The sequence below is a fragment of the Neopsephotus bourkii genome, unplaced genomic scaffold (assembly GCF_033783945.1).
Source record: "Neopsephotus bourkii isolate Nb327-2 ecotype Australia unplaced genomic scaffold, CSIRO-AGI_Nbou_v1 NB_107, whole genome shotgun sequence".
Classification (NCBI taxonomy): Eukaryota; Metazoa; Chordata; class Aves; order Psittaciformes; family Psittacidae; genus Neopsephotus; species Neopsephotus bourkii.
Genome location: NW_026900624.1, coordinates 1951523 through 1975708, shown reverse-complemented (window position 1 = coordinate 1975708; position 24186 = coordinate 1951523). Strand labels below are relative to the sequence as shown.

The window sequence follows — 24186 nt, the reverse complement described above, 5'->3', positions numbered from 1 at the left end:
CACAGACAGAAATGGCACAGTTTTGTCTGGGCAACCTGTTACAAGTCATGAATGACATGACTGAAAAGCTTTTCCCTATCTCTAATCAGAAACTCCCTTCTGTCAATTTATGTTGTCTCTTATTCTCCTGATATGCACCACTGTGAAGAGGCTTCTCTTCCCAAAGCTGAAGAAGTCCTATCCCCTCTGCACATCTGCATGGAGTACACACTCCAGCCCTCTCTTGGGGTCCCTCTGCTGAACTCTCTCCACTTTGTCAATGTCTTACTTCTTTTGGGGGGTCAAAGTACTGAATGCTGTATGTTTGTTATCCTCTAAAAAGTGCTGAGTAGAAGGAGATAATCACTTCCCTCAACATGCTGGCTATTATTCTGCTAATACTGCCCAGATATTGTCAGTGTATTTTCTTTCCAGGGCACGCTGCTGGCTCATGTTCAGCTTGCTGTCTATCAAGCAGGTCACTTTCAGCAGGTATGCTCTCCAGCTAGCCAGTTCCCAGCCTGTACCATTAGCGGAAGTTATTCTTTCCAAAATTTGGCATTTGACCTTGTTGAATTTTGTTAGGTTCCTGCTGTCCCATTCCTCTATCCTGTCTAGGTGCCTCTGAATGGCACCCTGGCTACAATATATTTAGAATCATAGAATCATAAAATAGTTAGGGTTGGAAAGGACCTTAAGATCATCTAGTTCCAACGCCCCTGCCATGGGCAGGGACACCTCGCTCTAAACCATATTACCCAAGGCCTCGTCCAACCTGGCCTTGAACACCGCCAGGGATGGAGCATTCACGACTTCCCTGGGCAGCCCATTCCAGTGCCTCACCACCCTTACAGTAAAGAACTTCTCCCTTATATCCAATCTAAACTTCCCCTGTTTAAGTTTTAACCCATTACCCCTTGTCCTATCACTACACTCCCTAATGAAGAGTCCCTCGTCCCTCCCCAGCATCCTTATAGTCCCCCTTTAGATACTGGAAGGCTGCTATGAGGTCTCCACGCAGCCTTCTCTTCTCCAGGCTGAACAGCCCCAACTTTCTCAGCCTGTCTTCATATGGGAGGTGCTCCAGTCCCCTGATCATCCTCGTGGCCCTCCTCTGGACTTGTTCCAACAGTTCCACGTCATTTTTATGTTGAGGACACCAGAACTGCACACAATACTCCAGGTGAGGTCTCACAAGAGCAGAGCAGAGGGGCAGGAACACCTCCTTCGACCTGCTGGTCACACTCCTTTTGATGCAGCCCAGGATACGGTTGGCTTTCTGGGCTGCAAGCGCACACTGAAGCCGGCTCATGTTCATTTTCTCATCAACCAGCACCCCCAAATCCTTCTCCACAGGGCTGCTCTGAATCTCTTCTCTGCCCAGCCTGTAGCTGTGCCTGGGATTGCTCCGACCCAGGTGTAGGACCTTGCACTTGTCATGATTAAACTTCATGAGGTTGGCATCAGCCCACCTCACAAGCGTGTCAAGGTCCCTCTGGATGGCATTCCTTCCCTCCAGCGTATCAACCGAACCACACAGCTTGGTGTCATCGGCAAACTTGCTGAGGGCACACTCAATCCCACTGTCCATGTCACTGACAAAGACATTGAACAAGATGGTCCCAACACCGATTCCTGAGGGACACCACTCATTATTGGTCTCCAGCTGGACACTGAGCCATTGACCACAACTCTTTGTGTGCGACCATCCAGCCAGTTCTGTATCCACCGAGTGGTCCATCCATCAAATTGATGTCTCTCCAATTCAGAGACAAGGATGCCGTGTGGGACAGTGTGGAATGCTTTACACAAGTCCAGATAGATGACATCAGCTGCTCTACCCCTGTCCATCAGTTCTGTAGCCCCGTCATAGAAGGCCACCAAATTGGTCAGGCAGGATTTCCCCTTGGTGAAGCCATGCTGCCTGTCACCAAGCACCTTGTTGTTTTTCATGTGCCTTAGCATGCCTTCCAGGAGAATCTGCTCCAAGATTTTGCCAGGCACAGAGGTGAGACTGACTGGTCTGTAATTCCCCGGGTCATCCATTTTCCCCTTCTTGAAAATGGGGGTTACATTTCCCTTTTTCCAGTTGTGGGGAGCTTCACCTGGCTGCCATGATTTTTCAAATATGATGGACTTAGCAACTTCATTCACCAGCTCCTTCAGGACCCGCGGATGGATTTCATCAGGGCCCATGGACCTGTGCACATTCAGGTTCTTAAGATGGTCTCGAACCTGATCCTCTCCTACCATGAGCCTAGGGTTCTCATTCTCACAGTCCCTGCATATGCATTCCAAGACTTGGGTGGTGTGGTCAGAGCATTTTCCAGTGAAGACTGAGGCAAAGAAGTCATTAAGAACCTCAGCCTTCTCCCCATCCAGGGTAGCCAGTTCTCCTGATAGATTCTGGAGCAGGCCCACATTGTCCCTAGTCTGTCTTTTATTTGCAGTGTAATTATAGAATCCCTTCCTGTTTTCTTTCTCATCCCTAGCCAAGTTTAATTCTAACTGGGTCTTAGCTTTCCTAACTTGATCCCTAGGTTCATGGACAACATCCGTGCATTCTTCCCAGGCCGCCTGGCCTTGCTTTCACATTTTATAAGCTCTTTTTTTCCTCAAAGTTTCCTCTGCAGCTCCTTATCCATCCAAGGAGGTCTCCTGGCCCTCCTGCTGCACTTCCTTCTAGTTGGGAGGCAACATTCCTGAGCTTGTAAAAATTTACTGATGCCTACAATTTGATGACATCTGCAAACTTAAGTACTCTACCACCCCTCCATGCCACTGATAAAGATGTTCAACGGGATCTATTAGAGACACCTGCAGAGTTTGTTCTATGCCTCAAGGTAGGTTAAGACCCTTTAGACCCTGCCCTGTGAGCTCTATTATCCAAGCAGCTTTTTACCAATGCAGATCATAACACCCTAACTTGAATACAAGAATACTGTAGGAGACACTGTCAAAAGCCTTGCCAAAGTGGAGGTAGATGACATATACCACTTTTCTCTCACCCCAAAATGAGATAATATAGAGATTTTATAATAGAAGGAGGCAATTAGGTTGAGCTCAATTCACCTTCAGTAAATCATGTTGCAAAAAACAAATTAATGACCTATGCACATTTCCAGACACATTACCTTGTCCCACCAGTCTCTGCACTGGGCACTGAGCCCCATTAGAGGCTTTTAAAGCCCTGCCTAACACTGTCCCATGATTTCATGGAGGCTCATGAACTATGCCAAAACTTCCATAACAAATAAGCCTGCCGTATGCAGAGCTAAATGTGTACATAATCAATATGTGCAGTTGGTCTCTCACTGGTGACCCTTTTGCTTTTGCTCCTGCATTAGCTCGTAAACTGGAGAACAAAGAGGTCAGCTAGCAAATACAGCTGAATTTTACTTAACTGACTGTAGATGATCTGTATATGAAAGATACATCCAAAATTTTATACTAGGGAAGGGAAAAGTGTTGGAAAAGAGTTTTGAATGAATCCATAAGTTTTGTTAAACTGTATTTTTATGGATAAATACATTTTATTCACAGTTTGACAAGCAACATTCAATTATTTATGCTGATGACAGAATAAAACCTGCTTAGTTTTCTGACAAGACACTGAAAAAAAACCAGATTTCTTTTGAAATCAGCCAAAATGTTTATTTGTGTCATTTTGTAATTTTCTCAGTATTGCTACTTGGCAATCAGCTGACCAAGTTTTCAACAGAAAAAGGTGTTCATCACTCCTTGAGTTCACAGGGAGTCCCCACCTGCCTCATCCCACTTTTGATTCTCCACCTCATGCCACTGCCCTCCAAACCAGCACTTCAAAGTTGAATGGCTCTCTTGACAGACTGCTGGGAGCTTTCTCTTCTTCGAACCTCTAAGTGTGCAGCAGCCAACTGGCCTGCAAGTAGCAGCAGAAAATAGTGAAGTTAAAGAAAGCGCGAAAAAGTTTGGATGCCTATCTGAATGCTAGATGCTTCCATTAGTAATAATCCATTGTTCAGTGAGAGAGCTAGTGTTAATGACCCCTGTTCAGGAAAGCATTTAAACAGAGGCTTAACTCTGTCCCTATTCAGGCTGGCACTTATGTCTCAGTTTAAGTGCTATCCTGAATAGACTTTTTTTTCCTGAACCAGGGCCAATTTCAGTTCATCATTGCTGAGCAACAGATGCATTCTTCCCCCCTTCCTAACAAATGTAGAAAAACATGAATCTAATATGTAGCATAGAAGTGGGAACAGTCTAGGATAAAAAGAGGAATCTCCTGTCTTCCTATCAGCACAGACCTACCAGCATGTACTGCCCCAGCAACCAGTAGTACTCACTTAGGGCTTCTCATAGATGGCTGGTGGAGGTCACTGCAACCCTGCACCATATGAAGCAAGAGGATGTGTCACATCAGGTTGGGTTAATGGAAAGTACCTCATTTTAAATCCATCTTTGCATTCCTAGGAAGGAGCAAGGTGGGTTTTTTTTGCAAAATGCTGTAAGATTCAAGGAGAAAGCTGCAAACTGCACAATACCATTACTCGTTATTCAATGAGTCATCACTGATTACCCAACATCAACAGCAGTAAGAACATGTCTCATCTCCTAAGGCTCACCTATGGCCTTATGAGTAGGGGAGATGGGAAGGGAAGTAGCAACTGCCCTGTTAGGGGGTAAGTTTATGACTAGACATTGAGAAAGAAGTATATCAAAGGATACTCTAAAAGATGTGAAGAGCTGATAAGCACCAGGTTCCTACATCTGTCTTCCACAGGCCCCCTTTAAAAACTCCAGGAATGATTTTTTTTTCAGCAGCATGTTTGCAGGCAGTCACAATTACCCCAGCTACTACCTTTCTCTGCTAAGTTACACACAGAGCTCTCATCTCATGAGACACTTCTTCCCACAAATCCAGAGAAGCAGGGCTACCTGACCCCTTGGCAGGACTGTCCAAGGCACAAGAGTATTGAGCACAAGAATGGGCATATTTCTGTATGAGTTCAACCCAAGAAAAGTGACGTTGAGACTTTTGACTTTGCAGAGAAACTCGTGATGCTGGCTCAACATATACTGTAACTTGCAGAGTTAATGGCACTGGCAAATCAAATGTTGTTTATGTTCAGCACAGGCAGGAGAGGAAGGAAACAGGAAGATTAATTAAAAATTTTCTAGGTGGTAAATGTGATGAATAGAATCCATGGAGCAGGGCTTGGTCCCACTGGAAAAATGGTATCCTGATGTCTTTCTTTAGCCCCAGTACAAATGAAAACTATTCCTGTCACTAAGATGCTTAAAAGGAAGTTAAAAGGAAGGTAGGCACTTTCATTTCATTGAGCTCATTACTAACATGGGAAGGAAAAAGCATCAGAATATGAGGAAGGTGCCTCCAAGGTCACTGGTAGTGATGTGCTAGAAGAGTTTTGAAATCTGTTTCAGGGAGCCTGGAAAAGTGAAACCCACATTGAATGCCAGCATTTGACTATGACAATGTTTTCATTGCATTCAACGTATTTCACAAGGTTCAGCTATGTAAATATATGGGCTGCCTTTCCGTCAATAAAGGGTGCAGCTTGCAAAGCCTAAGGGATTTTTGGTTGTGTTTTTTTATATATGATCTAGTAGCCTTCCTTTCTCTTTCATATTATAAACATATTATTACAAATGGTCAGTGAATAGACTTTTCTTCTTTTTTCCTTGCATTGCTTAAAAAAAAAATGAATTGTTATAAGATTTAATGATATGATAAGCTTTAAAGTTCCCCTGGGAAGCTACCACAGCCTTACTGATTTACATAAGCATTTTCCTACACATAATACAGCATACAAGCTCTCTGATCTCATTATTCATTAGAAAATTAATGATATCTCTCAAACGTGAAAGCAGACCAGTTCTGCAGAGAGTGCTGGAAATTGGCTAGTTCTCGACGCGGTAGTCATTTTCAATTTACTGGCTTGAAAAAAAGATGCTTTTAAGCAAATAAAAGGGTGCTGACATCAAACAGATACTTGTCTTGCTGCCAGGGAACGAGATGCCTTTTAAGGCAGGAAGGTGGGACTTGAGTGATGTGAATAGGAAGAAAAGAAAACAAGCCAGTCAGAGTTAAGCAGCTCTGCCCCATTCATGAAAAATGTCTAGGCTCATTTCCTCATTGCCAGAGGTCTTTTTTGCTTAGATTCTAAAGCCCATGCTCTGTTCTTGCCAATAATAAATAGCAGCCTGTTGTTAGAAAAAGTGCGAATTATGGAGGTTTTTTAAGTGCTTTTCCTCAAGCTACACAACTTGTGGCATCCCATAGATCAAGAGACAATGTTACTAAACCCCTCAAAATTTTGCTGATAACTATATCCCAAAATTGAGACTGTCTGTGATTGTTACAGAATGAACTATGGCATATTCAGTCACGAGGAGCAAATGCTGATCATCAAGGATGGCATGAATTGCCATATGACTGACTAGATTAAGATCTGATTTTTATCCTGGCTCTATTTAGATTATAGGAGCAGCAATTAGCAAAGGCTAACTCCACTGTGCAAGTCTGCTCGTTTGGGATATGACTAACAAACAGGATGATTGTTTCTGTCGCTGTAGTAACACAACTGTCAGGGCATTAGGAGGGGGGTCTCTAGCTGTATAGTGTCTGAAAGTGGAACACCTTTGTGTCCATCTCTTGTAGTAAAATGGATGAAACCTGTGCCTGCTTCTTGTTGAAGTAGATGTAATCTTTCCTTGTGAGATTTGATAGCTGCTTTTTAATGCAATTCATAGCTCAGATAGCAACAGAAATTGTTCTGGGGTGTGATAGAAAAGGGATATTAGACATGCACTGCAACATCCTGTTTTGGAACCAGTTTGATATGAGGCTCAGCATTACAGAATTCTGCACTCAAGCTGTTACTTGCCAAATCTTTTTCAGATTAGTTTTGTTTTTTCTTTCCTGTGATCAGTAGCAACATAAAAGGAAACATCTGGCTTTGCAGTGTCCAAATTAGGGGATGCCATAGGAAAAACACACCATCAGATTTGAAATAAGGCAGTGTGAGAATCTGTGCAATTTTCACACTCTTCCAGTAGGGAACCAAATATGTGCTACAGCAGTGAGAATTCCACCACGCTTCCACCAGGAAGGCAAAGTGCTGCTTTGGTGTTTTGATGTTTTGACCATGTCTTCAACCATTATGATATCTAATAAACACAGGATGCAAAAAAAAATTAAACAAACTAAAAATTATTCAGTTATAGCTGTCACCTGAGTGTCAACTGTGGTTTGGAGGATAAGATATGCACGCCTTTTCTGAGTTGAGATCAGTGCCCTCCAAGGGAAGCAAAGGTTCTATCAGAGAAATCCTATGGATGTGTATGAATATATATGTTTGGGGGTTAGACTAAAATCTCTGGTGAGTCTTTATTAATGGCAGGAGTTATTAGGTTAAAATATCAAGACACGTTTGGAAAGAAAGATATTTCCAGTCTGGAAGAAAGGAAAATCTTACTTGTTCTTACGTGACTCATCAGCTGCAGGACTCCTATATAGAACCCCTCAAATCTATACTAAAAACTATGAACTTAAGATCCTTTCCAACCCTAACTATTCTATGATTCTATGATACATGAAATAAAATGCTCTTGTAGACCCAAACCTTGTGGCCAAGGATAATGTGGTCAACATGTACAAATACCTGGAGAGGGCTTATGGTCTGGAAAAAACAAAGGAAGTATCCCACTCAAAGCAGCAGCTGGGCCAAGCACAGTTACTGATCTGTCTGAACTGCTGGATACCAAAACAGAACAATATAAAGGTACTTTACAAGCAAGGTTGTGAACCCTGTATGTAACCTAGGGCATGAACCAGTCCCTGCCCTGAAGAGTTGAAATCCAGACACAGATAGATGATGTGATTTCTCTCAGGCAGCTAGAGACAGAGTTGGAAACAGTGCGGAGGTCAATCTGCTTTAACAGTACCCTAACTGGACAGCCTTTGGGTTATGATGATTATTGCTGTCACATTAGTACCTAGGAGCCTCAAGGACACTGATACTGTTGTGTTAGTCCCTCTATAGTCACACACCAAAAAAATGGTCCCTGCCCAAGAGAGCTTTCAATCTAAAGCACTAGATGCAGTAACTAGGAATACACAGGGAGCACAGGAAAGCAATGAGATGACAAGTATTTTTATAAATATTTTCCCCTTAGTTGCAGTTCAGCAAATACTTCAGGATGGCATAAAACAGCACTAAAGTAATATATCTGACCTCCCTCACCACTCCTTCTTTCTGCCACCATGGGTCTTTCTGCAAAAAAAGTGAAAAAGCTGTTACTTCATGGGTTGTTTTGAAGTCAGATTTTCTCCCTAGTAAGACTCAAGGCCATAGAAAAAAGTAGCCAGCAAACACAGAACAAGAGTGGGACTGTTCCTTTAGGCAGCAGTGCTAGCTGGTTTTACATGTCTGTTGAACCAAACACTGCCCAGGCAATTATTGATCCTGTAGTGAAACGAGGGACTGTAGTGGTAGGACAAGGGGTAATGGGTTCAAACTTAAACAGGGGAAGTTCAGGTTAGATATAAAGAAGAAGTCTTTACTGTGAGGGTGATGAGGCACTGGAATGGGTTGCCCAAAGAAGTTGTGAATGCTCCATTCCTGGAGGTGCTCAAGGCTGGACTGGACAGAGCCTTGGATGACATGATCTAGTTGAAGTGTCCCTGCCCATGGCAGGGGGGTTGGAACTTGATGATCTTAAGGTCCTTTCCAACCCTAACTGTCCTACGATTCTATGAGGATGCTCCCAGGACTAATGAAATTAAGGGCTTCCTCTAGAAATCACATTAAATGCATCTGAAAGAAGCATGCATTATCTTGCCTTTTAGTGATTAGTTGTGCCTCCCATGGTGGCAGGAGCCACGCATAACGATACCCTCAAAGGGACAGAAGATTAAAAAGTAGAATTCCCTTTTAGAAAAATGCCAACCAAGATGACACTTATAAAATCTATAGGACATGCTTTCTGTTACTGGAAAGATGAGTATCATGAATTTTAAAAACTGTTACAGATATTGAACACAACTCGCCATAGAACTATGAAGTATTGTAATAGTCTTGAAATGTGAACAGCAAGTAAACTATGCAATCTCCAAAGAACTCACAGAGAAAGTCGTGCAAAAATGACCAAAGGTTGATTGAGGGCCAAGAAGGGGGCAGGTGGAGGATCCATTCTGCTTTGGAATGAGTGACCACAAGAGTTGGAAGCGGTAGTCTTAGGTGAACAGATGAAGGTGAGAAAAAAATGCACAGGTGAATTAAGTAGGATAGAGAAAAGGTGTAGCTAGCTTGGGAAAGATTCACTTGTGTCCAGCAGACCTAAATCTTAACTGTGAAAGGTAACCCCTAAGATACGAGATTACTCTAGATTGATGATCTGTAGATTTCTACAGCTGAGGAAATCAACAAGAGCTCATTTTGAAAACAGTGCCCAATAAAATGCGTCACTCCAGTCTGGTGAAAATCCTAGAGGACAGTCAAGGCTATGATCAACTGAGGCCAGCGATGCTCTGAAATTGGCATCATGTTTTCTTCTAGCAGTTACAAAATGCTCCAAAGGTCTAGTCAAATCCCACTCACGTGGGTTTTCTACAATGGGCTTCACTTTGTTCCGTGTAGATTTCACTGGTACTTTCAGTTAATGCAGGAGGATCTGGTAAGCCCAAAGCACCTCTAATTAATACAGTTTGTCTAGTAAACTTGGGTGACTAAGGTCCAAGGCAAGATGGAAAACTGAAGGCAGTGGGGTAGATTTGTCACAAACCACCAACATCACTTTGAGGGCTGGTATTACCTGTATTAGATCTAGTGGAAGCGTTTTCTTATGGAAGTATGTAAGCTCTTGTCTCTTTGGTAATAAGCAAACCATGGAGAGACACTAGCACAGGAAATGTGCACAATGCCATACTTCAAGTTCAGCATCCAAGTTTGGAGTCTGGATAGTAATGCACTGCTGCGGGTTACGTTTTTAAGATGGGTGCCTAAATCCACAGTTCTGCTTCTAAAAGCAGGTACTTAGGCATCTAAAAATAGGTCTGCATAATTATCCTTTGGAAAGCAGTTTTTAAACTGTGCAGCTGACACTTGGGAATTCCAAGTGGCTGATCAAACTGAATAGAAAACTGTAGCTATAAAGTGAATGAGTGACCAGACTATATTGAAAAGACTAGCTTATTATGACAAGAAAAGCCAGTAGCACTTTTCCCATGATAACCAGAACTTTGATTTCCACAGTACAAAATCCAATGAAGAGAAGAATTTCATCCAGTATCCCACATCTGGATATTGCCTTATTCTGTAGTTTGCTTTGTGTTTTTATTAGACTTACATTTCATTTCAGTGGGAAGTTCTTTTTAATTTGCAAAGCGTATGAAGCAGCTTGTATACTCAGGAAGCTATTAACCACAAACCTCTGATTCTGGGGGAAGAGACGGCAGGGTGAAATTACTGGAAATTGAGATTTAGAAATAAAAATGGTGTGGATATTAGTTGAAGAAAGCAGAAGATATTGCTACACAAATCACATGGGAAATAATAAAACTCTGCACATGGAAATCTACTTTTAGGAGTCTCTCACAAAAAATCTTTCTCTCTTGAGGCAGTCATATCCATGATATGCACATGGCACCAGCAAAGTAAGTGTCACACAGAGTAGAGGTTGAACTGTTGCATTAGAACTCTAGTTTTACGTCAAAGAATAGTACAAATCTAACAGCAGTTTTAATATTGCTGTTACTGATGTAATCACTGCTTTAAGAAGCTTCTCACCTTTAGTATTGATTTGGATCTGTCACATGTACATAATCTAGCACAAACCCTGGTACAGTTTTCACCTCTTAACAACTTCTAATGCACTTGGACCAAGGTGAGATGACAGAATTGCTTATCTTGGTGTTCCAGGCAGGTGACCTTACGTTGCAAGTCCTAAAGCTAGGTTCATCATACTCTCAAACTACCAGAGTTGTATAGTTTCACATCAATTGAATAACAGAGATAATTCTTCTTTTCAGAACAAGGACATCTAAGAGAGATCAGAACATTTAAATTAGAAGCCCATGTTTCCCTCCATTGACTCCAAGGGGAGACTACACGTCTACATCGAGATGCCTTGAGGCTGGCAAGATGATTGTCATTCCTATTGTTGCCTTTGGGCAGCTATATCTGAGATGTCTAGTCTCACTATACACTTAGCAGTAGGTGAGCTGAATCCTGACTTGGATTTCTAGAGAAATATGGAATTGTATAAGACTTATTCTGCAAATCTTATAAACTTCTCTTCATTGGCTCCTGGGAGGTTTTTCCATTACATGCTGTGACTCTGCTGGTACCAGGTAGGTTGGGATAGAGATATTCCAGACGGGCACAAAATGCTGGATACAATAGCCCTAGTCTGCTGCAGATCCTGGAATAAAAAGTTGACCTAGATCTGGACCTCATCTCACAGGGCAGAGAAGGCAAAGAAAATCTATATCTTCTCCACTGGACCTGTGCAGGAGCTGATCTGTAAAGGATGCGTCAGTTTTCTTCTCCTCTCTGAAACCTAAGGACCGTCCAATGTTTTGACGTCAGTAGATGCACTAATGTTCATTCATATAATTCTAAATGAACATGGGATATACTTAGATCCATATTCTATTATACTCACAAAATACTTTCCACACTTTATTGTGAAAGTTTATGCTGTGCAAGAAGATAAAGTTCACTATGACTGATCAAGTAACAAGCATACAGCCATGGGAAAACGCTAAGTACAATGCAAAGTGATGGACCTCATGATGATATTTTTATCTTTCTCATAGGCAGAATGCTGAAAGGGATGTTCCAGCAATGAGTCACCTCGTGTTCAGCTTGCCCAGGTGCTGACCTCAGTGGCAGCAATAGCAGTGTCAGCTTTTTGGAGAGTATTTTCTTTCAGATCCTCACATCTTAAAGCTAAAGACAAGTTCTAAACTCCTGCAACACCTCTTACATGCTATGCCTCCTCCTGGACGATGTTTTGATGGTTTCTTATTGCTGCAGCAGGATTTTAATTGCTTGAAGGATAGGAAGCAAATTGTTGTTAACCATTTTAGTATGTGTACTATGATCAAACTGAGAGGCTTAAACATCATTTGGAGCACCTAAGACAGAGAAAAAAGAAATTATAGTGACATTATAAAGCACAGGTTCAGTCATCAGTGGGGAAAGTTGTGCAGTGAACATGGTGACTAAGTGTTACTGCCCATGAGTGGAAGAGAGTAAATCAAATTCTTCAACAGAGAGGAAGAAGCCATTTCTCGACCTGTGCAGAAAGAGGGAAGAGACAAAGTGGTGTCTTCTCAGCAACAGTGCCCCTGGTTCTACAGACATCAAATTGCCAGCTCAGCCCTGGGGAAAGAAAAAATAGCTTCAGAATCACTGTGCTGTACCAGCCAGTCAGTCTCCTGCTGAGCCCACTGAGGGATCAGCACATGCAAACAGCTAACTAGAGTTTTGTGGATCCCAATGTGATGTTCAGACCCTTTAAGTCTAATGTTTTGTACTGGTGAGTGCCACAGCACCAAATGTTTTTCTCACTTGTCCCAAGAGCATCTTCCCACAGACCTGCAAAACATCTGTACAAAAGCCAGAAACAAAGGCCTGGCTTCTAAGCAGAGCTAGCAAAAATTTTCCACCAGAATATTTGTATCTCAGAAGGTGTCATTTCATCAAAATTTAATCTTTCCTCTGGAGCTTGCTACTTTTGACACTGTTACCATGCCAAAACCCAAACACAATTAAATAAGGTCAAACTTTCCTCTGTGGGAACAAATGATGGGTTTGTTGGGTTTTTTTTTTTTTTTGTCCTTTTAAAAGGAGTTTTATTTTTGTAATTTGAAGAAATAAACTCCAGAAGTTAAAGCTTACATTTGATCCCTCAATGTTCAGATAACTCAAAAATATATTTTTCTGATTAGTCTGTTTCACAAGATTATTTTTGTTGTTGTTGTTGTTCTTTAGCAGGGAGACCAATCAAATACCCAGTGCAAACTTGGCATGTCCTCAATGATAGAGGTTATGGAGTCCAACCAGCAGTTCTTCTAAAACAATATGGAAAGCCAGAATCACACAGCTCTCCTTTTCTCATCTTCTGCTGTTTCTTAAAGATTTTTGAGGACTAATTCTATTAGGAGAAGCTCAGAGAAGATGTTGGGAGGCCAGGAAACTTGGAAAAACTTGGAGTGAACAGTCAGTGCAAATCTGTGTCAGCTCTGTGCCTACAGGATTTCACGGCACCAGACTCCCAAAGATTACTGTGGAAAAGGCCACTCAACCGAGATGGGAGTGAGCTCTTTGCAAAGGATCCATGCGACAGATGTGCAAATCTCTTTTCTACCATGCCTTTTGGGATCTCTTTATGAGGTTATTTCATACGTCAGAAATGGCCCTTTCTTTGAGAACCCTTGCTGTTTGAAGCGGACTACTTACTCCTCTTGAGCTTCTCTTGACAGTCAGGAGCCTTCACAGCTGCAAGCCTGTTAAACAGCAGTACACATCACCAGACCTCTGTGCCCAAGCAGGGCTTTGATCACAAACAAGGAAGACATCAGCAGAGCACACTCTTTACTGAAAAGTAATTCCACACTTAAAGTGCACAATGACAAAATGTACTGCTTTTCACAAGGGACACCGACACAGCACTGTACCAGGCCATGTGGAGATAATCAAGCTAGCCTGCAAGGCTGTTAGGGTACCCAAAGCAGTCTACCTATCACAGTGCTCAGCCTTGGCTAATACAACCTTCATATCAAAGACATCCAGTCCTCTGAGCCGAGCTGCCAGAAGAGGAGGGTAAAGCTACCCCTTATGGAGCCTTAGGGTCTAAACCTGCCCTGACACCTGTGATAACTTAAGTAAGTTAAGTGGGATGTATCTGCACAGCACCATATCCCATGATGTTAGCTTTCCCAAGACTAGTATGTCAGTATGAAGAGTACTGGGGCACTATGAGCACCCATGCTCTTTGGCACAAACAGCTGAGAAGCCAAAGCAGTAGACATTGTCCCATGGAATGTGGGTAACTGCATTCATTTCTTTTGACTTCTCTACAAATAAAGCTATGTCCTTTGGGGTAAAGCTATTACCAAACCCATGGTAAATATGCACTGCACGATACGAGTAGTGCTCTTGTAAAACGGGGTTGTGCTCAATTTGGCAGAAATAAGTTTATTGGGATGATCTGCAGCAGCAATAAAACCTAGACACTTTTAGATAATGTCATCAGTGGCCATCATATAGTTAATACTAATTGGGTTCCCAAATACCAAGAAGACAAATTCTTGTAGCAGCATGTAATTAGTGGGGGTTAGACTATGCTTGAATTTGTTGCTTAGTGCTCCCATGAAATTGGTTCCTTGGGGCATATCACAGAGAGGAAGAAGTAACTAGAAAAGACTTTTCCCAAAATTTCATTCCTGTGTCTTGCTCCCATGAAGCCAATGAAAATACCCACATCAGTAGTGGAACTGTTAAATCAGTTTCTTCCTTCTGATTAAAGTATACAGAAAGGAACGTAAGTTACAGGATGATAATATCAAATCCCCAAAGACAGACACTTCCTCCTGATACTTAGCATCTTGGCTGGGTATTTTTGCAAGATTTCTTATCTCAGCAGCATGTGGGAGCTGGGAACAAAGACAGTCAGGGAAGCTGGTGGTACCGTTGTTTTCCACTCTGAATTAGTCATCTGAAAGCCTAGCTGGTAGCTCAGACTGCAGTTCTGAGCGGTGCATCGCTCCATAACAAGAACAGCAAGCCTGAGAGCGTTTGCCTCCACTGCAATTCAATCAGGGTGTCTTGCAGCTCGAATTGCTACTATTTTGTGGGTCACTACCTCCTCCAATATTCTGTGTGCCCTCTCTTGTTTTCTTTTCATTTGCTATGCAGGCTCGCAGACCTTCCTGCTAGGTTTCACTTGGGAGGCCCAGAACCCCTGTTCTGCAAATCCTAACAGGACCTTGATGGATGTTAATGTCTCTGCCTTTCATATCATTTTACCAGTGAAACCTTTGATCTGTCAGCAGTCTTTATATCAATGCAGTCATCTCATAAAATGGAGAATATGACAAAAATATCTGTTGTGCTAACATCAAGTATTTCCCCCCACCCCTCATAAAAATGCAGCATTAGGGAGTTTACTTTACCCTTCAGCAGCCAGATGTGCCGTGAGGGTAGAACTGGGAGCAAAAACATTTTTTCATTTTATTTTGGGTTGGTTTTTTTAGAAAAGCAGTCTGGTAAAGGAACTTGTAAAGCAACAAGTACTGTACATTATGATTCAGAGCAGCAAGGGACAGCTGGAGAGACTTGATTGGCTCCAGCCCAATGAAACAGAGGCTTCTTGTGACCAGCTGCTGTGCTGCAGCATGAATGACAAGGGTAATAATTGATTACTAACTGGCAGCTCAAAAGGAAGAAAGAATTAACAAGAGTGATGAGGTGCTTTACAGCTTGGTAACTGTAAAACCAGTAGAACAATTAGCGGAAAAAGAAAGGGTTTTCACTTCTTACCTTAGAGTTACAAGGACAGTGCTAGTTATTGTAAATTGCATGACAAGCAAGCCAGACGGGCAGGTCAGTGAGTAATATGGGGGCTTTGCACACCCACAGGTCCCGCGGAATCATTCAGCAGATTTACCGGGGAGCAGCTAAAACTCAATCAAAAGCATCCAGCCATGCCAATTACATTGGTAGTCAAGGCAAGGTCTCTGAGCCGTCAGCCATAATATCATAGTGGATCTGAAACCTCCAGCGAATGGTGCATTGTGACAAACCAATTCTTTGCCTTTCAGTGGGCGATTGCTCGATGGCACATACACTCTTTCTGCCCTGAGAATAAATGCATGCCTTTTTCTTTTCCTTCTCTTTTTTCCCCCCTTCTTCTTGTAAACGGCTTTTGTGTTCACCAGTAAATGCACTGGATGCATTGTTGCTACACCTTTCTTCAAGGGGCTTGTACTGACCTCATGCTCTGGGCCATGTAAAGCCTTCTGGCCATGGAGAGCCAGCCTCTGCCCCTTTTTCATGCAGAGTAGCACCTCACTTTGGGCCAGATCATGGCCAGCATGCCAATGCAAGAAGTAAGGGGCCATAACGTGTCCTATGTCTTGCTTCTCACACACAGGGGAATAATAGCCTCTGAGGACTATGCCCTTTCCTTAGCCCAAGTGGGAAGAAGGGCAAACTTGATGTATCCTTCATTTCCTTTCCCAAGGCCCCAAGGCATCTGGCAGCAGGAAGCATGTGCTGTGCCAGCTACAGACCCGTCACGGTTTGCTCCCTTCCCAGGGCTGCAAGGAGACAGGTCTGACCCAGTGGTAGCTCAGCAGTGGGTAGCTCCTTTCCTGGGGCAGAATCACCATGGCCTGGTCTAGCTCTCTGTGATCAGAGCTGCTAAAATCAATGGGACTAATCATGGGGAAAGGTATCATTCAGCATGAGCAAAGCTGGCAGCCTCCAATCTGACATATGGAAAATGCTCTTCTGGTTACTGGTTGAAGTGTCTTCAATCCAGCTCACCCTCACCCCTCCTCCCACTCCAGAATCTGCCATCCTTCTGCTTATGAAGTAGCTCCTTACCACTGGCAAGGTCTGACACTTTGAACTCAAAATTACAGAGATTTGCCTCTTCTATCTCTAGCAATTTGAAAGCTAAATGACTTGTTCAAACTGGGGGTTTAGCCATCTTCTCAGCTACTACAAAGAGAGCTCTCCCCAGGGGTGAATTCTTACTGCCTGCCTCTAATGACTACATGAGGATGGTGCTGTGGCTGCCCCATCCCTGGCAGTGTTCAAGGCCAGGCTGGACAGGGCTTTGAGTAAGCTGGTCTGGTGGGGCCTGTCCCTGCTTATGGCAGGGGGACTGGAACTAGATGGTATCTAAGATCCTTTCCAACCTAAACATTCTATGAATCTATAGTCTCACACTGGCCTATGAACTTGCCTTAACAAGTATTTAAGAGCTGACTTTGAAATTTCTGTGATTCTACAATTCTATAGTTTCACACTGGCCTATGAACTTGCCTCAACAGGTATTTAAGAGCTGACTTTGAAACTTTTTGGAAGATGTAGATAGGGGATCAACACCGTCATGCCCTGTTCAGGGTCTTACTGTGACATTTAAGACCAGCGGAGACATTCAGTAACACATTGAGGAGATCAGGCTCAGTCACCTCTGCAACTTGGAGGCAGAGCAGCTTAAACTGCACAGCAAGGAGGAGGGTGGGCTCAGGCTGCTAACATGGCATCCCACTCACAAGAAAACCTTCCATGACAGAGGGGAACTGAGCTGCTCCAGGGCAGGGGTAACTGGGGCTGTCCTTGCTCCCACTGAGCAGGACACTAATGAAACAAATTTCAGCCAGAGGATGTTGCAGTAGAGCTCAAGATGTACAAAGGCAAATGGTACAGGAGGCACGTCTTCATCAATTCACACTTGAAGACTCCTCTAAGGACTGTAGAGGGAAGTTTAGTAACAAATCTACTGAAAATCCAAGGCCTGGGGGTAGGTTGGCAGGTCTGGGTTTTTTGTTATTATATACATAGAGCAAAAATGTGCTTGACTAATCTAAACCTTGTGTTACCTTCTTATACTGCTGGAGCAATTATAGTTGAGAAAAAAGCCAACCCAAAACACATCGCCCAATATGGAAATACCTTTTTTTCATGTTTGACGTTTTTACATATTTACTGACAGGGCAAAGCCTATGATTTAATCGGTCTCCATTTCCCATAACTGCTGAGAAGGGGCTGGCCCCTCCTCCACATTCCTCAAAGGGCTAATGATTAGAAAGAAGGCCATGCAAAACTCAACTGAGTTAACTCCATCTATCATGTAGCGCTGCTGAACTAGGGGAAAAGAAAAAAATGCTTTCTCACAAAGGTGTGCACATTGCAGGGTACAGAGCAACTGTGAGTTTCTGTGGCAGAAATGGGACCGTTTTGAAGAAACAAGGTAGTTTTAGCCACTTGTTCTGGAAAGTGAGAAGCTATTCTGCTTTCCTTTTGCTGAAACACATCCCTTCCCCATCCTTTTTAAAAATCTTTTTAGTAGCAATGCCACAGCCTGCTGGGAAGAAGAAGGAAAGAAAGAAACGAAAAGAGAGAAAGGGAGAGAGAGAGAGAGAGAGAGAGGGAGAGAGAGAGAGAGAGAGAGAGAGAGAGAGAGAAGGAAGGAAAGGAAAGGAAAGGAAAGGGAGAAAAGAAGGGAGAAAGGAAGGGAGAAGGGGAGAAAGGGAGAAGGAGAGAGAGGGAGAGAGAGAGAAAGAAAGAAAGAGAAAAAGAGAGAAAGAGAGAAAGAAAGAGAGAAAAAGAAAGAAAGAAAGAAAGAAAGAAAGAAAGAAAGAAAGAAAGAAAGAAAGAAAGAAAGAAAGAAAGAAAGAAAGAAAGAAAGAAAGAAAGAAAGAAAGAAAGAAAGAAAGAAAGAAAGAAAGAAAGAAAGAAAGAAAGAAAGAAAGAAAGAAAGAAAGAAAGAAAGAAAGAAAGAAAGAAAGAAAGAAAGAAAGAAAGAAAGAAAGAAAGAAAGAAAGAAAGAAAGAAAGAAAAGATGGGAAGAGAGAAAGAAAGAAAGAAAGAAAGAGATGGGAAGAGAAATAAAGAGAAAGGGCAAGAAAGAAAGAAAGAGAGAAAGGAAGAGAGAATGAGAAAGAAAGAGAGAAAGAGGGAGAAAGAGAGAAAGAAAGAGAAAATGAAAGAGAAAGGAAGAGAGAAAGGATGAGAATGAAAGAAAATGGAAGAGAGGAAGGAAGAGAAAGGGAGAAAGGGAGAAAGAGAAAGCAAGAGAGAAAAGAAAAAGAGAGAGAAAGAGAGAAAGAGAGTAAGGAGGGAGGGGAGAGAGGGAGGGAGGAGGGGAGGAAGGGTGGAGGGAAGGAGGGAAGGAAAGAAAGAAAGAACGAAGGGAGTCCCCAGTTCTGCTCTTGTCAAAGGTGGTGGACCCACCTCAGTGTGTCAAGCAAACTGCCTTCAGTACAGATCAAACAGACACACAGCACTAGCATCCTGGCTCAGGAAAAGACAAGCAGCAGCTGTTTCCTCCAGAGAAGCTGTAAAGACACAGCTGCAAGCAAGAGAGAGCAAATAATCAGGTGGTCACAGAAACAATAGAAACTGGAAGCAGAGCACAAATTATGTCATCAATGCTGATCCAGGTTTTTGGAGCTTGGAAGGAATTAGAAACTATCCGAGAGTAAACTGGTCTTCTCAAAGAACTGTAAGAGCACAGTTAACTTTTCTTTTCAGGCCTCCCCCATGCGTGCTAGCACCATCCCCTCATGCTGCTGTGGCAACTCATGGGAATGGGAGGGGGCCAGAGGTGACCAGAAGAGATCTCACCCTATGGAAATATGGCATAGAAATGCTGTGAGTATCTGGGGGCAGCCAAAAGTAAGATGCCTACTTGCTGTAGTTGTTGTAAGTGCTGTTATCAGATAAGCCCTTGCTTTCAGTGGCTTATAACTTTGCCATGCAACTAAGTTCAGGCATCACCTGTGCAAGACCTTTGGCCATAGTGGAGAGGGATATCCTGGGATTTAAGTGTTGGGGTTTTTTTCCTTGATGCTGGCAACAGTAGTTTAGCTGATTGTAAGAACAAAGTGAGGAATAAGGAAAGGAGATTGGAGCTCACTGTCAAGAAGAAATTGGACTGGGACAAGCAGCTGGGATTTGTTGTGGGAAAGGATGAGTTGTGAGTCAGCATTGATTTGGGAGATCAAAACTTGAGGAAGAATCTAGGAGTGGATGGGCAAGAATAGAAGCGCTAAGGGAGAGGTCTGAGAGGGAACTGGAACTGACTCACCAACAGAATACGGTGGTCTCACAGAGGACTTATTCTTATCTCACTTTACAGATGAGGACACTGGATCACAGGGACATTGACTTCTCCGAAGATGTGCAGGTAATTATGACAGTAAATATAAATCTGTTGCATTTCTATTCAGACACAGGAAAAGTGGGGCTTGCCACGTGACCACCCTTCTTTTTGATACCGGACAGATTGCCTCTCATACCCTCACAATGAGATGTAGGAAACTTTAGTATTTCTCAGAGCTCTCCTGCTGGCCAGCAAACAGCATGGGTCCCTCACTCCACCTCGCTGGGGTTCTATTGCTTGCAGCTTTCAGGACATGTGATGGACCAAGGAACTCACTAAAGCAGCATGTGGCAGAAGACCCAGTCAAGCCCCAGAGCAGGCCCTGCAAGAGAGAAGTAGGGCATGAGGTTTTCTCATTCAGTGCTCTCTGCTTACATGTGCAAAGGTCTCAGGTTTTTCTGCAAAGCCAAAATTCACCAAAGCAAAAAATAAAAAAAATAAAAAAAAAAATAAAGAGTCTGGTAATCTGTTATATTAAAGACCCTGAAGAGCACAGCAAGAAAAGGAACTACCTGCTTGCAAGCGTACTTCCTACCTTGTACAACTTTGTTCAACTGTGTTTATACAAGTGGGTCTGGCTCATGTGGCTTGTTCAGACAGCCCTAGTAGGATTTTTTTACTGAAAATAACAGTAGAGGATAGGATTCGTAAACTGTGGGAGAAACCCAAATTCCTGTGTAAAGTGTCTTTGGAATCTTTCAATAGCTTTCCAGCAACTTGTCCTGTTCATTGCAGGTTTCTACAAACATACCAAAAAGAGGACAATAGCTTAGCAGCCAGCAGACTATCATCATCATCACCACCACCATGTTATTATTCCACCAGATCTATCAGTGGGGAAGTAAGGATAATTCCTCTTTGTAAATTATCAACTGCTGCTGAAAGTGCAACACTGTCTCACAGAAACCTCCAGACTTTTTTCCTCTGCTTTAATTATCACATACTAAATGCATTACCATCTACCGTGCACCCACACAATTTCAGGCTTATTTTGTGACTTCTGCTATTCTACAGGCTTCAGAAATAAATCAAGATATGCGTGCTTCATGACAAAAATATTCCATGCTCCCATTTAAGAAGGAGGAAGATATGGAGGTATCATTAGATACTAGGAGTTTGTTCACAAAGCTGGGGAATAAAGAGCGTAGGTGCTTCATGGGACTGCAATCAGCTTAAAATTACTGTGATTCAAATTGAAAGTAAAAGGCACTGATGCACTCATTGCTTGAAATTAAAGTGCACATCAAGAGGGGGTTAGTATTGTTAAGCAAAACTGAAAGTGTTGCAGATAAAAAACCTATTCTGCTAATCCTCTGGTTAGACATTCTCATTTCTTCACTTCACCTACGCGTGCAGGGCTTCCCCTCTGCTGCCATCAAACTTTCAGAACAAAAACCATTATTTCTAAACTTCATTACAGTTAAAGTTAGCAGCACAGAGTGCAAGACCCTGGGAAAACTGTTCTGAGAAGAGCATTGGTCTCACAGTAAAATACTGGACAGAGACTTCTGAAGCAGGTGCAGTTATGAGGTCCTGTGTAGGTTTCCTGTGTCTGATCAAGCCGTTCTGTGCATCTGTGCTTCAATTCCCAGATGTCAAGACAGAGTGATACCACTGCGTTCCCACACTCAGCTTGATGGGACTGTGTCAAGCTTATACTTTGGAGATTGGGTTGTAGACTTCACTTCTGCTTGGCCTCTGATCTCTGTTAGCAAGCTGCCCATGTGTTTCATTCAGTACCAAGGGAGGCTTAGCTCATCATAGGGAACCCTCTGCCCTTTGACAGGCTACTACACATATGCACATTAAATCATCAGAGCAAAAGAACAGCTTTGGGAGGTGAGATCTGTAAACAGTCTTTGGGCTAAGGTAGCTTGTGACAGCCTAGCAGATAGAACATTAGGTCAAACTAAGGTGACTTGACTGTTTAAAGACAATGCTGGCCCTGATTCTTTTTTATAAGGTGCACTTTAGATGAACAGTATACGATCTTTTCACACTGCCAGCCTTCCTGAGCTTGCAAATCTTCCAATCCTTCTGCTGAGCTTCCCAGCATACATTTGTGCTTCTGTCCCATCCAGTCCAGGGAGACATATTTTGCAAAAAAAAAATTCTTCTCGAATCCCCTTTCTTTTATAAGTGACAGCAAAACAAAAGAACCAGAACACAGCCTGTGACTGTAGCCGTCAAGTTTAAGATCACATTAGCAAGAATTTATCTACATTCACGTTAGATTCACAAGAAAAAAGCCTGACAAGCCTGTGTTGTTTGAAGCCATGAGTCGAGGAATAAAAAAAAAGTAATAAAGCTGTCTGGCTGGAGAAGAACTAAAAGTTGCATACAGGAAAGCACAGAGCATGGGAGATAGCTTTTTGTTATTACTTGTCAAAAAGGCAGGAGAGAGGGTTTTGGAGAGTAACTAGTATTAGCAGTAGTGGAATTTCCCCACCAGTAGGAGAACCACAGCAAAATTTCACAAGGAGAGGGTGTATGAGAAACAAGTTCTGATATTCAGCACCCCTTAAATCCCTCTCTTGGAGGAATGCCTCATGTCATGCAATTCTTTAGTGCTGTGAGGTCTCATGCAAGTGGCAGAAACAGCTACACACCAACTCTGGGGCTTCCAGCCTGCAGGCTGCCAAGATCCCAAGATGCTGCTCTGTACTCCCTCGTAGCCTTGCAGACCTGTCCCAGCCCCAGGCAGAGGAACTCACCTTTACCTCTGGCCCTGCATGCTTTGTAACGCCTGGTATCTCTCCCCATAAGTAAGTTTTATAGGGACCATATTATTAACCTAATTAAAGGCATTCAAAGAAGGAAGTCAGGTTCATTAAGCCTTTCAGAAAGCTGTATCTAATACTAAACATTATTCTGCTTTAATTCCAGGGGCACTGCCACAACCCAGTTGGACAGAGCAGCTGTATCAGGCTCTTCAGGGCAGAGGAGCCCGGGCTGTGAGTCAGAACAGGCTCCCTCTCCATCCATTGCACCAACATCATTGGTTTTATGATCTCCAGGAGGAGATGGCTGTGAGTGCCAGGGGTGGATCTGCAGAACAGTTACATCAGGGCGCTGTGCATCCGGAAGTAAACCTAACAGGAAGGATATGATCTTGCAGGATACGTTTGTCATATTACTTGAATTTTTGAAGACTAAATTAGGTGAAAGGCTGCTCTTTCACTCAGACATCCACCCGAGACCAGGGACTTCACACTGTCTCAGGAAAGCAGTGCAAGCACAGAAGGGTTTCAGCACTGCTAGCGAAGTGCCACTGATGACAGATGCAATGTAAGTGAGCACAGAGCAAAGCTCTTTCGGTTCATTAAAATGTAAGGCTTAGAGCCTGGAAGAGAGGAGGTTGGGATCAACCCTATGGAAAACTCCTGTGGAATTTAACAGAAAAAAATATAGCAGATTTTGAAAGCTTATTGGGAATATTCCTTCCCCTGAAAAGGTTTTGGGGTTTTTGCACTGGTTTCCTTGAAATCTGTCCTCACATATTTCTGCAGACCCTCCTGGATTCATATCTATTACATTTCACTAGACTTTTCCATGCAGACATGCAAACTGAAACCACAGAAAATATTTTCATGCACCCTCCACCCTCCAGAGCAAACCCACCACGTTCTCCCCGACTCCAGCGAGGTGTGACGTGGCGGCTTCCTCAGAGGTGCCAGCCAGCTCTGAGCAGCAGGCAGAGAGGCAGCAGAACCAGTGGAGGGAAATAAAGCCAGCTTTTAGGTAAAGATCCTGTGCTCACTGCCTTTCCCCTCCTTTCTTTTGCAGCCAAGCTGCACAGCAAGTAAATAGACTCACAGATCGGAGGATGTTTATAAGCCACTCTTAGTAGAACAGTGACAATCCTAAATATGAGGTGTCCATGAGATAGCAAATCCAGCTCTGGTGAAAGCGCACCTCCTATTGAGGCCAGAGGGAGCTGCTCCCAATTACACTAAGGCTGAATATGGCCCCATTACTGACTTTACTTTTTATTGTTGAACATTGCTTAACAAAAAAAAGACACTGGAAAAATGTGCATTCTATCAAGTGTTGTGAAACTGTGTGGGTTGGAGAAGGCTCAGTTTTTAATAAAGGAAACATTCATTTCAAGGACTTCTGTTAGATAGAAAAGAGGAGGCAAGCAGGAAGCCGAAGCCTTTCTCCTAACCCTAGTTCTCCCCTTGCTATTAAACAATAACATTTGTAATGAAAAAGGAAAGGGAAAAAAAAGAGGGGGGCAGTAGGAAACCATGTAACTGTGGAGGCCGAGGAGGTTCCCTTACCTTTGCCAAGATCAAA

General features: G+C 43.0%; 1 long non-coding RNA gene across 1 annotated transcript; it reads right to left on the bottom strand.

Moving 5' to 3' along the window:
- Positions 1-3611: 3611 nt before the first annotated feature.
- Positions 3612-23716, bottom strand: LOC133213983 (uncharacterized). The gene is made up of 3 exons (XR_009725946.1): positions 23509-23716; positions 20024-20209; positions 3612-3880 (listed from the first exon to the last, which is right to left on the bottom strand). It is a non-coding gene; the product is annotated as an uncharacterized LOC133213983 (long non-coding RNA).
- Positions 23717-24186: the final 470 nt, after the last annotated feature.